The sequence below is a fragment of the Oncorhynchus gorbuscha genome, linkage group LG05, assembly GCF_021184085.1.
Source record: "Oncorhynchus gorbuscha isolate QuinsamMale2020 ecotype Even-year linkage group LG05, OgorEven_v1.0, whole genome shotgun sequence".
Lineage (NCBI taxonomy): Eukaryota > Metazoa > Chordata > Actinopteri > Salmoniformes > Salmonidae > Oncorhynchus > Oncorhynchus gorbuscha.
In genome coordinates this window covers 58,805,846-58,818,555 of record NC_060177.1, presented here as the reverse complement: position 1 = coordinate 58,818,555, position 12,710 = coordinate 58,805,846, and the positions used below count along the sequence as shown (strand labels likewise).

Sequence of the window (12,710 nt, the reverse complement as noted above, 5' to 3'; positions counted from 1 at the left end):
TTCTAGCCATCGCTGATCCACCCTTCATTTTCCGTTTGTTTTGTCTTGTTTTCCCACACACCTGGTTTGCATTCCCTCATTACTCGTCTTGCATATAACCCTCTGTTTCCCCCCATGTCTGTGTGTGGAATTGTTATGTGTAAATGTATGTGTACTCCAGGCTGGTTTGCGCAGGGTTATTGTAACCCGTGTGTGTTTCTGAGTGCCGTGTTTTGTTCGCCTCAGTAAAGGGCTCCGTTTGCTACCCATTTCTGCTCTCCTGCGCCTGACTTCCCTGCAGCCAGTTACACACTCCTTTACATGAAATAACTGTTGCATAAGTATTCACCCCCTTTGTTCAGGTAAGCATAAATTAGTTTGGGAGTCAAATTTGACTTAACCAATCACATAATATTACATGTACTCACTGTGTGAAATAATAGGGGTTGACATTCTTTTTTTAATGACTACCCCTTCCTTTGTTCCCATATTGTCACGTTCGTATGAAGGAGACCAAGGTGAAGCGTGGTATGCGTACATTCTAATTTATTAAAAGAATGAACACTGAACAAACTAACAAAACAAACCAAGAAGCTAATATGAATAGTGCAGACAGGCAACTAAACATAGGACAAGATCCCACAAACACCAAAAGGAAAAATGGCTACCTAAATATAATCCCTAATCAGAGACAACGATAAACAGCTGCCTCTGATTGGGAACCATCTCAGGCCACCATAAACATACAAATACCTAGACCTACAAAACCCTAGACATAAAAAAACCCTGGACCATACAAAACCCCTAGACAATACCAAAACTAGCGTATCCACCCTAGTCACACCCTAACTTAATCAAAATACAGTATAAAGAAAACAGAGATCTCAGGTCAGGGCGTGACATACACATACAACATCTGTATGGTCCTGGTTTGATCTCTACAGTCCCTCTGTCTGAGCTGCTCTGGCCCTTGCTGTCTGTCACAGTCAAAGTGAAGCTGTACTTTCCCTCCACCAGGTTAGTGAGAAACAGCACCGCCTGGTGGTCGGAGTTGTTCAGTACATCCTGGAGGATGGAACACAATTAATTCTTCAGACAAGATGCATTTTATTTGCATTTGATCAATTACAAATGAGATTGTCTCATGCTGATGACACATTTCTTAATTCAAAGTCTGATTAAGACATTGAATAATGTGATAATTGCAGAATGTATTTTCTAGCTGCATGCAATGGCCTACATTACTGAAAAAATACATCTCAACAAACTGTTGTCTGAGCAGAACACAATTCTTATTCCAAATACTTCCAAGTAGCTCATTGTATGCAACTATTGTTAAGCAGAATGTTAATCATGAGAAATGCAAGAGTACGATAAGAATGCTTTTACTTAATACAACATGAAGAAGGAAATGTTTTCTAGATGGTATTTGTTAGTTTACTTACTTCGGGTTCATTGTGCTTGCCTGATCACCTAATACTTCATGATATTTTCTGTAAATATTTCTGTTATTCATTATAGCACCACGGAGTGGACTCGGTCTCTCACCCCTGCTGCTGGGCTACTGTCGTCACGGGTCCACAAGTAGCTGACTCCGCCCTTGTCGTCTGTGGAGTGGGAACCGTCCAGGGCTGCAGTCCGCAGGGGCAGAGAGATGGCCGGCCTGGACTGGACATGGGCTACTGGGGGCTGGTCTAACTCTGGTAGAGGGCAGACAAGAGACATTTAAGGACATTGTAGTGCCAAAGAGTATTCTGAAATACTCTGTACGCGGTTCCCACGCACCTGGTAAAACTATAGGTGAGGGAGTTATACTTTAGGTTATACTTCAAAGAGCACTGATATTCAGCTCGGCAAGACTTCAGTTGACAAAATATTTGAGTGCATCTCGTGAGACCATTACCTTGTAAAGCCTGTTTTTGAAAGCTTCATACAGTTCAGTCTCTGATACATTTCCTTTTAATATAGAATTGCCGACATAACTGTGTTTTTCTGCTAAAACTCATCTCAGCACCCAGAAAAAAAAGAGAAAAGGAAAATCATACTCTTATGAAACGAGAAAAACGAATTTAAACAAAAAAAATACAGAACAAACACACACACCACACACACACACACACAGGACAGTTACCCTCTCGGACGATGACTGACCGTGTCGGTGCTCGCCAGATCCCTCTCGTCCGTCACGGTCAGGCTGAACTCGTACTCGCCCACGTGGAGCCCCGTCACCGTGGCAACGGCGCCGTCGGCGTTCTCGATCTTCACTCCGTCCGGGCCCCTGAAAGGAGAGAGACGACCACCACAGAGTCAGACAGGTGGAGAAACAGCAGCTCCACTGTCACCACAGAGCACTGAACTGCACCATATAACACGAGGTGGAAAAGAAGAGAGCTCTAAAGTGTCATCTCCACTCACCATATTGCCTCTGGTAGTTGAACTAAGTGTCATTCAAGCACAGAGAACAGGGAGTGTGTCATTTGCCAAAGTGTGGTGTGTGTGTGTATGTATTTGGGAGTGTGTGCGTATGAGAGAAAGTGAGTGTGTGAGCATGCATGTAGTGGAGTGTGTGCACACGTCTATTGTGTCCGTCTGTGCATAGGTGTGTGAATACTGACTTGCTCTGTTTCCAGTGGTAGGTGGAGATATTCTGGTCATCCGTGCTCTTGCTGCCGTCCAGAGTGGTGCGGTCCACAGGTAGGGTCAGCTCCTTCTCTGGGCCGGGGTCCGCTACTGGGGGCTTATTGTTCTCTGAGGAGGATGGAACACAAGCAGGTACGGGGGAAACGTAGACTTTGGTGACACGAGGACAATATCCGTATTTTCATCGTTTGTCTCCGTTCATCAAGGTTAAAAAAACATCCATTCAGATATGTTATATAACAGCAATGAATGAGAGACAATGTGTGGCTTATTTCTTGTAAATCAGGCCAAGATATTCAAGCAATTACCACTGCAGTGGTGTTGAAATTAGCCATAAATACACATGATCTATATGCTGCTGATTTACCTGGCTGGACGATAACAGTGACCTGTGCCGTGTCCTGCTGTCCGGCTGTGTCTGTGACAGTGAGCTGGAAGGTGTAGTCTCCTTCCTGCATGGCAGATAGCTGCAGAGTGGGAGTCCGCACGCCCTATAAGTTGAAGAAAATAAGTATCAAGATGGGAGAGAAGAATTTCCCTTTTCTTGTTGGTGTCGAAATGAAGAATTTCCATTTTAAAACCACAAAAAAAGCTTTATTTTCAGAAAACAAAACACCTCAAATCCCCATGATTGCTCGGTAAGACATGTGCATGGTCCCTGACATGGCCACCTCTGGTGCTCCTCTCTCACCTGCATCTCCACCACCTTGCCCTTGCTCTCGGGGCTGAGCGACCACTCGTAGGCCAGCGGCTCGTGGTCGTCCGCGCTCTGGTTGCCGTGCAGCGTGACAGCGTTGCGCGGTAGCGTGATGACCTGGTTGGGCCCGGCGTTGGCCACCGGCCGGTAGTCCATGGCCTTGCTGACCGACAGCGTGGCCTGGGTGGAGCTCTGGGCCCCGTCTGAGTCCGTAACCGTCAGACTGAAGAGGAGAGAATAGGGGGGGGTAAGTTTGTGATAGGAATTTGTCTAACGTCCTTGCTTTTGTCTAAGACCTAGCCTTCACCTATGGCTGAAATGGGGAGAGGGGCAAATGCTTGTGAAATGATATGGAGGAAAACAGCTGAACAAAGAGATAGACGGGGAATACAAGATGGCATGCCCATAGAAACAACTAGGTATATTTAAGCAATATTTTTTTTATTTTTTAACCTTTATTTTACTAGGCAAGTCAGTTAAGAACAAATTCTTATTTTCAATGACGGCCTAGGAACAGTGGGTTAACTGCCTGTTCAGGGGCAGAACGACAGATTTGTACCTTGTCAGCTCGGGGATTCGAACTTGCAACCTTTCGGTTACTAGTCCAACGCTCTAACCACTAGGGGGTGTGGTATACGGCCAATATACGCCGGCAAAGGGCTGTTCTTACACGCAAAGCGGACACAGCCCTTAGCTGTGGTACCACAAACCCAGAGGTGCCTTATTGTTATTATAAACTGGTTACCAGCGTAATTAGAGCAGTAACAAGAAATGTTGTGTCATACCCGAAGTATATGATCTGATATACCACGGCTGTCAGCCAATCAGCATTCAGGGCTCGAACCACCCAGTTTATAAAAAGCATTATAAACTGGGTGGTTCGAGCCCTGAATGCTCTGCGTCGCGTCGTGCCTAAGAACAGCCCTTAGCCGTAGTATAGTGGCAAGATAAAGTGTGTGAACCCTTTGGAATTTCCTGGATTTCTGCATAAATTGGTCATAAAATTTGATCTGATCTTCATCAAAGTCACAACAATAGACAAAGTGTGCTTAAACTAATAACACACAAATTATTGAAAGTATGTGAACCCCAAGGCTAATGACTTTTCCAAAAGCTAATCGGAGTCCGGAGTCAGCTAACCTGGAGTCCAATCAATGAGATGAGATTGGAGATGTTGGTTAGAGCTGCCTTGCCCTATAAAACACTCACAAAATGTGAGTTTGCTATTCACAAGAACCATTGCCTGATGTGAACCATGCCTTGAACAAAAGAGATCTCAGAAGACCTAAGATTAAGAATTGTTGACTTGCATAAAGCTGGAAAGGGTTACAAAAGTATCTCTAAAAGTCAGTCCACGGTAAGACAAATAGTCTATAAATGCAGATATTTCAGCACTGTTGCTATTCTCCCTAGGAGTGGCCGTCTTGCAAAGATGACTGCAAGAGCACAGCGCAGAACACTCAATGAGGTTAAGAAGAATCCTGAGTGTCAGCTAAAGACTTACAGAAATATCTGGAACATGTTAACATCTCTGTTGACGAGGCTACGATACGTAAAACACTAAACAAGAATGGTGTTGGTGGGAGGACACCACGGAAGAAGCCACTGCTGTCAAAAACAAACCTTGCTGCATGTCTGAAGTTCGCAAGAGCACCTGGATGTTCTACAGCGCTACTGGCAAAATATTCTGTGGACAGATGAAACTACAGTTGGGTTGTTTGGAAGGAAACACAACACTATGTGTGGAAAAAAAAAGCACAGCACACCAACATCAAAACTTCATCCCAACTGTAAACTATGGTGGAGGGAGGATCATGGTTTGGGGCTGCTTTGCTGCCTCAGGGCAGGGACAGCTTGCTATCATCTCTGGAAAAATGAATTCACAAGTCTATCAAGACATTTTGCAGGAGAATGTTAGGCTATCTGTCCTCCAAATGAAGCTCAACAGAAGTTGGGTGATGCAACAGGACAACGACCCAAAATACATAAGTAAATCAACAACAGAATGGCTTCAGAGGAAAATGCGCCTTCTGGAGTAGCCCAGTCAGTCCTGACCTCAACCCGATTGAGATGCTGTGGCATGACCTCAAGAGAGAGGTTCACACCAGACATCCCAACAATATTGTGGAACTGAAACAGTTTTGTAAAGAGGAATGGCCCAAAATTCCTCCTGACCGTTGTGCAGGTCTGATCCGCAACTACAGAAAACATTTGGTTGAGGTTATGGCTGCTTAAGGAGGGTCAACCAGTTATTAAATCCAAGGGTTCACATACTTTCCCAACCTTCACTGTGAATGTTTACACGGTGTGTTCAACAAAGACATGAAAACTTATAATTGTTTGAGTGTTATTAGATTAAGCCGCCTGTTGGTCTATAATTGATGAAGATCAGATCAAATATTAAGACCAATTTATGCAGAAATCCAGGTAATTCCAAAGGGTTCACATACTTTATCTTGCCACTGTATCTTGACCATATACCACACCCCCCTGTCTTTCATTGCTGAAATATGTAGAGAAAAGACTGTGAATGCCCATGGAGAAGACAAGGTGACAGCGCCGGGAGCTGTACAACAGTAATGAAAGTGTCAGCACTAGGTAGAGAAACTACGAAGCGCCACATACCCATTGAGAAGACAAGGGAACAGTACCTGAATGTGTAGTTCCCTGGGACCAGGCCGGTGAGGGTGAGGATTTGGGTGTCTGCCGAGACCTTCTCCTCCCTCAGCGGGCCCTTCACCTCCTCCCAATGCCACGCCACCACCTTGTCATCGTCTGTGCTCTCTGATGGGGCCGAAACACAGGGAGAGGAGGAAGACAGGACAGGAAGAAGAGGGGGAAAAGAACCAGATAAAAACCGAACGGTCCATAAATGTCTAGGCCACCCTGCCTATACTTTTGCCCGTCTCAACCCTGACTACCAAAGTTTATCTCCCCATTGTTTTATGGAAGAACTGCACAGGGTGTTGACAGAGGGCCTTTGCACCAAACCAAAGATAAACATCTCGCATTCCAGGGTAAATACCGGTTCTTGTCCTAAAACGGTCTAGCTACAATGTCAATGTACGGCAGTAGAGCTATAATCTAAATAAATACACCCTTGACAAAATCTGTCTCTTTTTTGTAAGCAAAGAACTAGACAAGATGCGACATAAAATCCCCTTTGACATCCACAGATGGTGCAATTCCAGTTTATTTGATTTGATTGTGACCAACGAGACGGGTGAACTCACGGCTGCCGTCGATCACCGTGGAGCTGGTTGGCAAGGATATCTCCTGGAACTTAGGGGAAACCACAGCGACGGGCAGCTTGTTTATCCGCGGCTCTGTGAAGTGGAAGAGGTTAGCTAATTGGCTGAACGGTACAGTTGGGCCGTATTCATTAGGGCACGAGTAGCCAAACCCGAAAACGTGCATTTCTTATTGGACAACTCCAGGTAATCCATCCCTGTTTCAGTCTGCTATCCTCCGTTCGGTTCTAACGAACACGCCCCCAGGTAGGAGTCATTGTCGACGTTTCAGTATAGTAGCCCAATAAATGGAAAGTCGAGGGGGGTGACCTTTAAGATGTGACAGTTTACACAGGTTCCTACTGAAGAGAATATCAAAACACGGTCAATACAAGTCATGTTAGCTTAACCACCCCACCTGGTTTGACTGTGACGTTGACAAAGCCCTCTCCATATGCTCCGTCGCTGCCCACGGTCACCTCAAACTCATACAGCCCCACCGTCAGCTGAACACAAGAGCCAGAGAGAGGTTGAATTGGAGGGACCACAATAACAACGGTTTCTCATAGTATTACAGTATTACAGTACTGTATGAATGAATGTATGACTAGAACCAATCTCAGTTAAAAGAGGCCTGAGAGTTTGAACAGAGAGAGAGATGAGAGAGGTAACGGTTGAACTAATTCAAGGAGCTGTACCTTGCTGAGCTTGAGCGTCTCGCTGTGTTTCCCCTCCATCTCTCCACTGTAGTCTTTGGGATGAGTTCTCAAGAGCCAGTCAAATTCATAGTCGGTCCCTTTTCGAGACAGAGAGCAATCAAAGCCGAGGATGTAAGCTATGACCAATGGCATGCATGGATACAGAGCTCACCTTAGTGCCAGTCTGTTTTCTACGTTAGCTCAGTCGTGTGCCGTGGTCGTGCCAAATGAAACCGATAAGCTTATACAGAACTCGGGTGAGACGTGGACTACACGGGTTGTGTATTAATACAGGTGTATGATACAGTTTAACTAAGTAATAACTCAGGTGGGTTGAGTAGTCGTACCTTGCTTGGGCGCTGGCACCACAAAGGCGTTGAGTTCCACCTCGTTGCGCGGCAGCGTGACCTCCACACTTTCGCCTGCGGACACCACCAATTCCCGCACTGTCATGGAAACCACAGGATTTGCATGGATTGAAACGGAGGGCGGAAACACTGAAAAACAGAAGCTCATTCAAAGTGCAAACAGTAGACGTACATCTGCAGTGGGTGCCAGTTTATGAACGGGAGTAGATATTTAGAGCTACACGTTTCTTCCTTCCATGAAGACACGCCTCAGCACGTCCATTTTGTTATTAGTACATTATTAACCAAACAGTTGTCAATGGTGGCTTTTGAGGGACACTAGGTCAGAGTTCAGCGTCCACTGCCTTACCAGCCTGTGTTGGTGATGTAGTGACTGTAGGAGCAGTAGTGGGGAGCACAGAGCTGCTGTTGGAAGGTGCGTCTCTGGTGTCCTCCGACGTGGAGTTCTGCTGTGAGGGTGATGGAGCTTCTCCACTCCCATTGGTTAACTGACTGGGATTCTTATCAGATGTTTGAGGGAGGGCCACACCGCTGGCGATGTCGACCGTTGGAGCTGGACGCTCTGCATCCTTGGAAACCCGCTGTCAAGACACGGATGTACTTCATGAACTTCAGATAAGAATGGAAAAATGACGAGCGACATTGGCTACATTGTACAATCTTCAACAGGCTTCGTGAAGTAAACACTGCAGTTACAGTCGGAAAGTATTTAGACTTTTTTCCACTTTGTTACGTTGCAGCTTTACTCTAAAAAAGGGAATAAATAAGAAAATGTTCCTCATCAATCTACACACAGCACCCCATAATGACAAAGCGAAAACAGTTTAAAACTTCTTTTTTTAAACGTTTGAACGTTTATAAGAAATTTAAAACAGAAATACAATACCGGTCAAAAGTTTCAGAACACCTACTCATTCAAGGTTTTTTCTTTATTTGTACTATTTCTACATTGTAGAATAATAGTGACGACATCAAAACTATTAATTAACACATATGGAATCTTGTAGTAAAACAGGGTTAAACAAATTCTTCAAATAGCCACCCTTTGCTTTGATGAAAGCTTTGCACATTATTGGTATTCTCTCAACCAGCTTCATGAGGTAGTCACCTGGAATGCTTTTCAATTAACAGGTGTGCCTTGTTAAAATCATTTGTGGAATTTCTTTCCTTCTTAATGCATTTGAGCCAATCAGTTGTCTTGTGACAAGGTAGGGGTGGTATACAGAAGACAGCCCTATTTGGTAAAAGACCAAGTCCATATTATGGCAAGAACAGCTCAAATAAGCAAAGAGAAACGACAGTCCATCATTACTTTAAGACATGGTCAGTCAATACGGAAAATGGCAAGAACTTTGAACGCTTCTTCAAGTGCAGTCGCAAAAACCATCAAGCGCTATGATGAAACTGGCTCTCATGAGGACAACCACAGGAAAGGGCAACCCAGAGTTACCTCTGCTGCAGAGGATAAGGTCATTAGAGTTACCAGCCTCAGAAATTGCAGCCCAAATAAATGCTTCACAGAATTCAAGTAACAGACACATCAACATCAACTGTTCAGAGGAGACTGTGTGAATCAGGCCTTCATGGTCAAATTGCTGCAAAGAAACCACTACGAAAGGGCACCAATAATAAGAAGAGACTCGCTTGGGCCAAGAAACACGAGCAAATGGACATTAGACTGGTTGAAATGTCCGAATTTTGGATTTTTTGGTACCAACCTCCTTGTTTTTGTGAGACGCAGTGTGGGTGAACGGATGATTTCCGCATGTGTGGTTCCCACTGTGAAGCATGGAGGAGGTGTGATGGAGTGGGGTTGCTTTGCTGGTGACACTATGATTTATTGAGAATTCAAGGCACACTTAACCAGCATGTCTACCACAGCATTCTGCAGCGATACGCCATCCCATCTGGTTTGGGCTTAGTCCCACTATCAGTTTTTCAACAGGACAATGACCCAACACACCTCCAGGCTGTGAAAGGGCTATTTTACCAAGGAGAGTAATGGAGTGCTGCATCAGATGACCTGGCCTCCACAATCCCCCGACCTCAAAACAATTGAGATGGTTTGGGATGAGTCGGACGCAGAGTGAAGGAAAAGCAGCCAGCAAGTGCTCAGCGTAAGTGGAAACTCCTGTTGGGAGTTTGGAAAAGCATTCCAGGTGAAGCTAGTTGAGATAATGCCAAGAGTGTGCAACGCTGTCATCACGGCAAATCAAATCAAATTTATTTACATAGCCCTTCGTACATCAGCTGATATCTCAAAGTGCTGTACAGAAACCCAGCCTAAAACCCCAAGCAATGCAGGTGTAGAAGCACGGTGGCTAGGAAAAACTCCCTAGAAAGGCCAAAACCTAGGAAGAAACCTAGAGAGGAACCAGGCTATGTGGGGTGGCCAGTCCTCTTCTGGCTGTGCCGGGTGGAGATTATAACAGAACATGGCCAAGATGTTCAAATGGCCAAGATGGCAAAGGGTGGCTATTTGAAGAATCTCAAATATAAAATATATTTAGATTTGTTCAACACTTTTAATAACTACATGACTCCATATGCGTTATTTCATAGTTTTGATGCCTTCACTATTATTCTACAATGTAGACAATAGTAAAACGATTAAGAAAAACACTTGAATGAGTAGGTGTCCTAAAGCTTTTGACCGGTTGTGTACGTTATTTACACAAGTATTCAGTCTCTTTGCTATGGGACTCGAAATTGAGCTCAGGTGCATCCTGTTTCCATTGATCATCCTTCAGATGTTTTTACAACTTGGAGTCCAACTGTGATAAATTCAATTGCTTGGACACGATTTAGAAAGGCAAACACCTGTCTATATAAGGGCCCATAGATCAAAAAACAAGCCATGATGTCGAAGGAATTGTCTGTAGAGCGCCGAGACTGGATTGTGTCGAGGCACAGATCTGGGGAAGGGTACCAAAAAAACGTATGCAGCATTGAAGGACCCCAAGAACACAGTGGCCTCCACCCTTCTTAAATAGAAGACGTTTGGAACCACCAAGAGACTCTTCCTAGAGCTGGCCGCACAGCCAAACTGAGCAATCGGGGGAAGAAGGGCCTTGGTCAGCGAGGTGACTAAGAACCCGATGTTCACTGACAGAGCTCCAGAGTTCCTCTGTGGGGATGGGAGAGCATTCTAGAACAGGGGTTCTTAAACTTTTTACGTCTGGGACCCAAATGAGAAGTCCTGTGTTTTCCTGGGACCCAAGCTTATGAAAAACATGCAAATATTCATAAATATTGGTACATTTAATTAGTCTTATCCCTAAAACAAATGCAATATAGACAAATAACAATGAGATACACATAAATAGCTATTCATGTTTTCTTTTCCTCATTATACACACTCTTACAGCCTCCTGAGTGGCGCAGCGGTCTAAGGCACTACATCACAGTGCTAGCTACGTTACTAAGGATCCGGGTTCAATACCGGGCTGTGTCGCAGCCAGCCGCGTCCGGGAAACCCATGAGGTGACGCACAATTGGCCCAGCGTCGCCCAGGTTAGGGGAGGGTCTGCCTGGCCGGGATGTCCATGTCCCATCGCGCCCTAGCGACTCCTGTTGCGGGCAGGGCGCATGCACGCTGACACGGTCACCAGGTGTACGGTGTTTCCTCCGACACATTTGTGCGGCTGGCTTCCGGGTTAAGCAAGCATTGTGTCAAGAAGCAGGTTGGGTTTCGGCTAAGTTGGGTTGTGTTTCGGAGGACGCACGTCTCTCGACCTTCGTCTCTCCCGAGTCCGTACAGGAGTTGCAGCGATGGGACAAGACTGTAACTACCAATTGGATCTCCCAAAATGAGGGCGAAAGGGGTAAAAAAAAAATAATAAAATGTATTAAATTTAAAAAACACATTTACATATCTGTCTAGGTTGGAACTGTTGCTGTTAAACCACAATAAATAATTTTCATTCTGAACTGGAACAAACTGATTGGCGCAAGATGTTTGAAGCATCACACAGATGTAAACCAGAAAAAAAACACAGTCCTAATGAGAGGTATGTGACTGGTTGAAGTTTTCAACAAGCAGGTCTATTCTGGGCTCAGTTCTGTTCAGTGCAACCCTGAGGTCATGCTCAGCATTGAGACCGTTACTTGCTTTTTAAGTCATCCAGAGTTGAGAACCCTGACTGACATAGTTATGTGGTGCCAAACCGGATCAGACTGCTTTCTCAGTCAGTCTGGAGACGGCTTCCTGCAGTAAATGAGCAACCCAGAACTGTGTGAGTGTGTTTGCCGCAAAAAGCATCAATCACTTTTTTGGTTACTACATGATTCCATGTGTTATTTCATAGTTTTAATGAAGGCACTATTATTCTCCAATGTAGAAAATAGTAAAAAAATAAGAAAAACCCTTGAATTAGTTGGTGTGTCCAAACTTGACTGGTACTGTATGTAAATGTGATTTTTAATTTGTATAAAATGTGCAAACATTTCTAAAAAAAAAAACTTTTTTCTTTGTCATTATGGGATATTGTATGTAGATTGACGAGGGAATTTTTATTTATTTAATCCATTTTAGAATAAGGCTGAAACGTAACAAAATGTGGAAAAGGTCAAGGGGTCTGAATACTTTCCAAATGCACTGTAAGAGATTGCATAGCTTACATTAACACATCAGTTAGAGAAATATAGATGTCATCCATGTATAACTTTATAGAAGGGTATTTAGTCTTTGTTTTTAATCTACTCCGTCCCAGTGATCCCAGAAGGAAGGGTAAACAGGAATCTATGACTCAACTACAATACTAGAACTTTCCGTTGACTCACAGTGCTAGAAAGTTGGTCCGACCCACTTCCCTTTCCTGTAGGTGCTCGCCTCTGCCTTCTCCTTCGAGCTGTGGTGGTGCCCTTTGAAAACTGCTGCAGGAGCCCCAGGGACTCGATGTGGGGCTGGGGTAAAGACGTGACTTGACAGAGCCCGCTGTTGGAGCAACTCAGTAGGACACAGCGCCCCCCCCAGGCTCCACACGGCACTGCAGGCAGGCTCCAGACAGCATGATTCCCAGCAGCTGGCGCTGTTCCTGCCCACGGCCAGGGGGCGCCAGCCTAAACCGACCACACTGCTCCAGTGGATCCCCAACAC

The 12,710-nt window shown here is 44.8% G+C and overlaps 1 pseudogene; it reads right to left on the bottom strand.

The window, feature by feature from the left end:
- Positions 1–759: 759 nt before the first annotated feature.
- Positions 760–12,673, bottom strand: LOC124034911 (annotated as a pseudogene).
- Between the last annotated feature and the right edge of the window lie 37 nt (positions 12,674–12,710).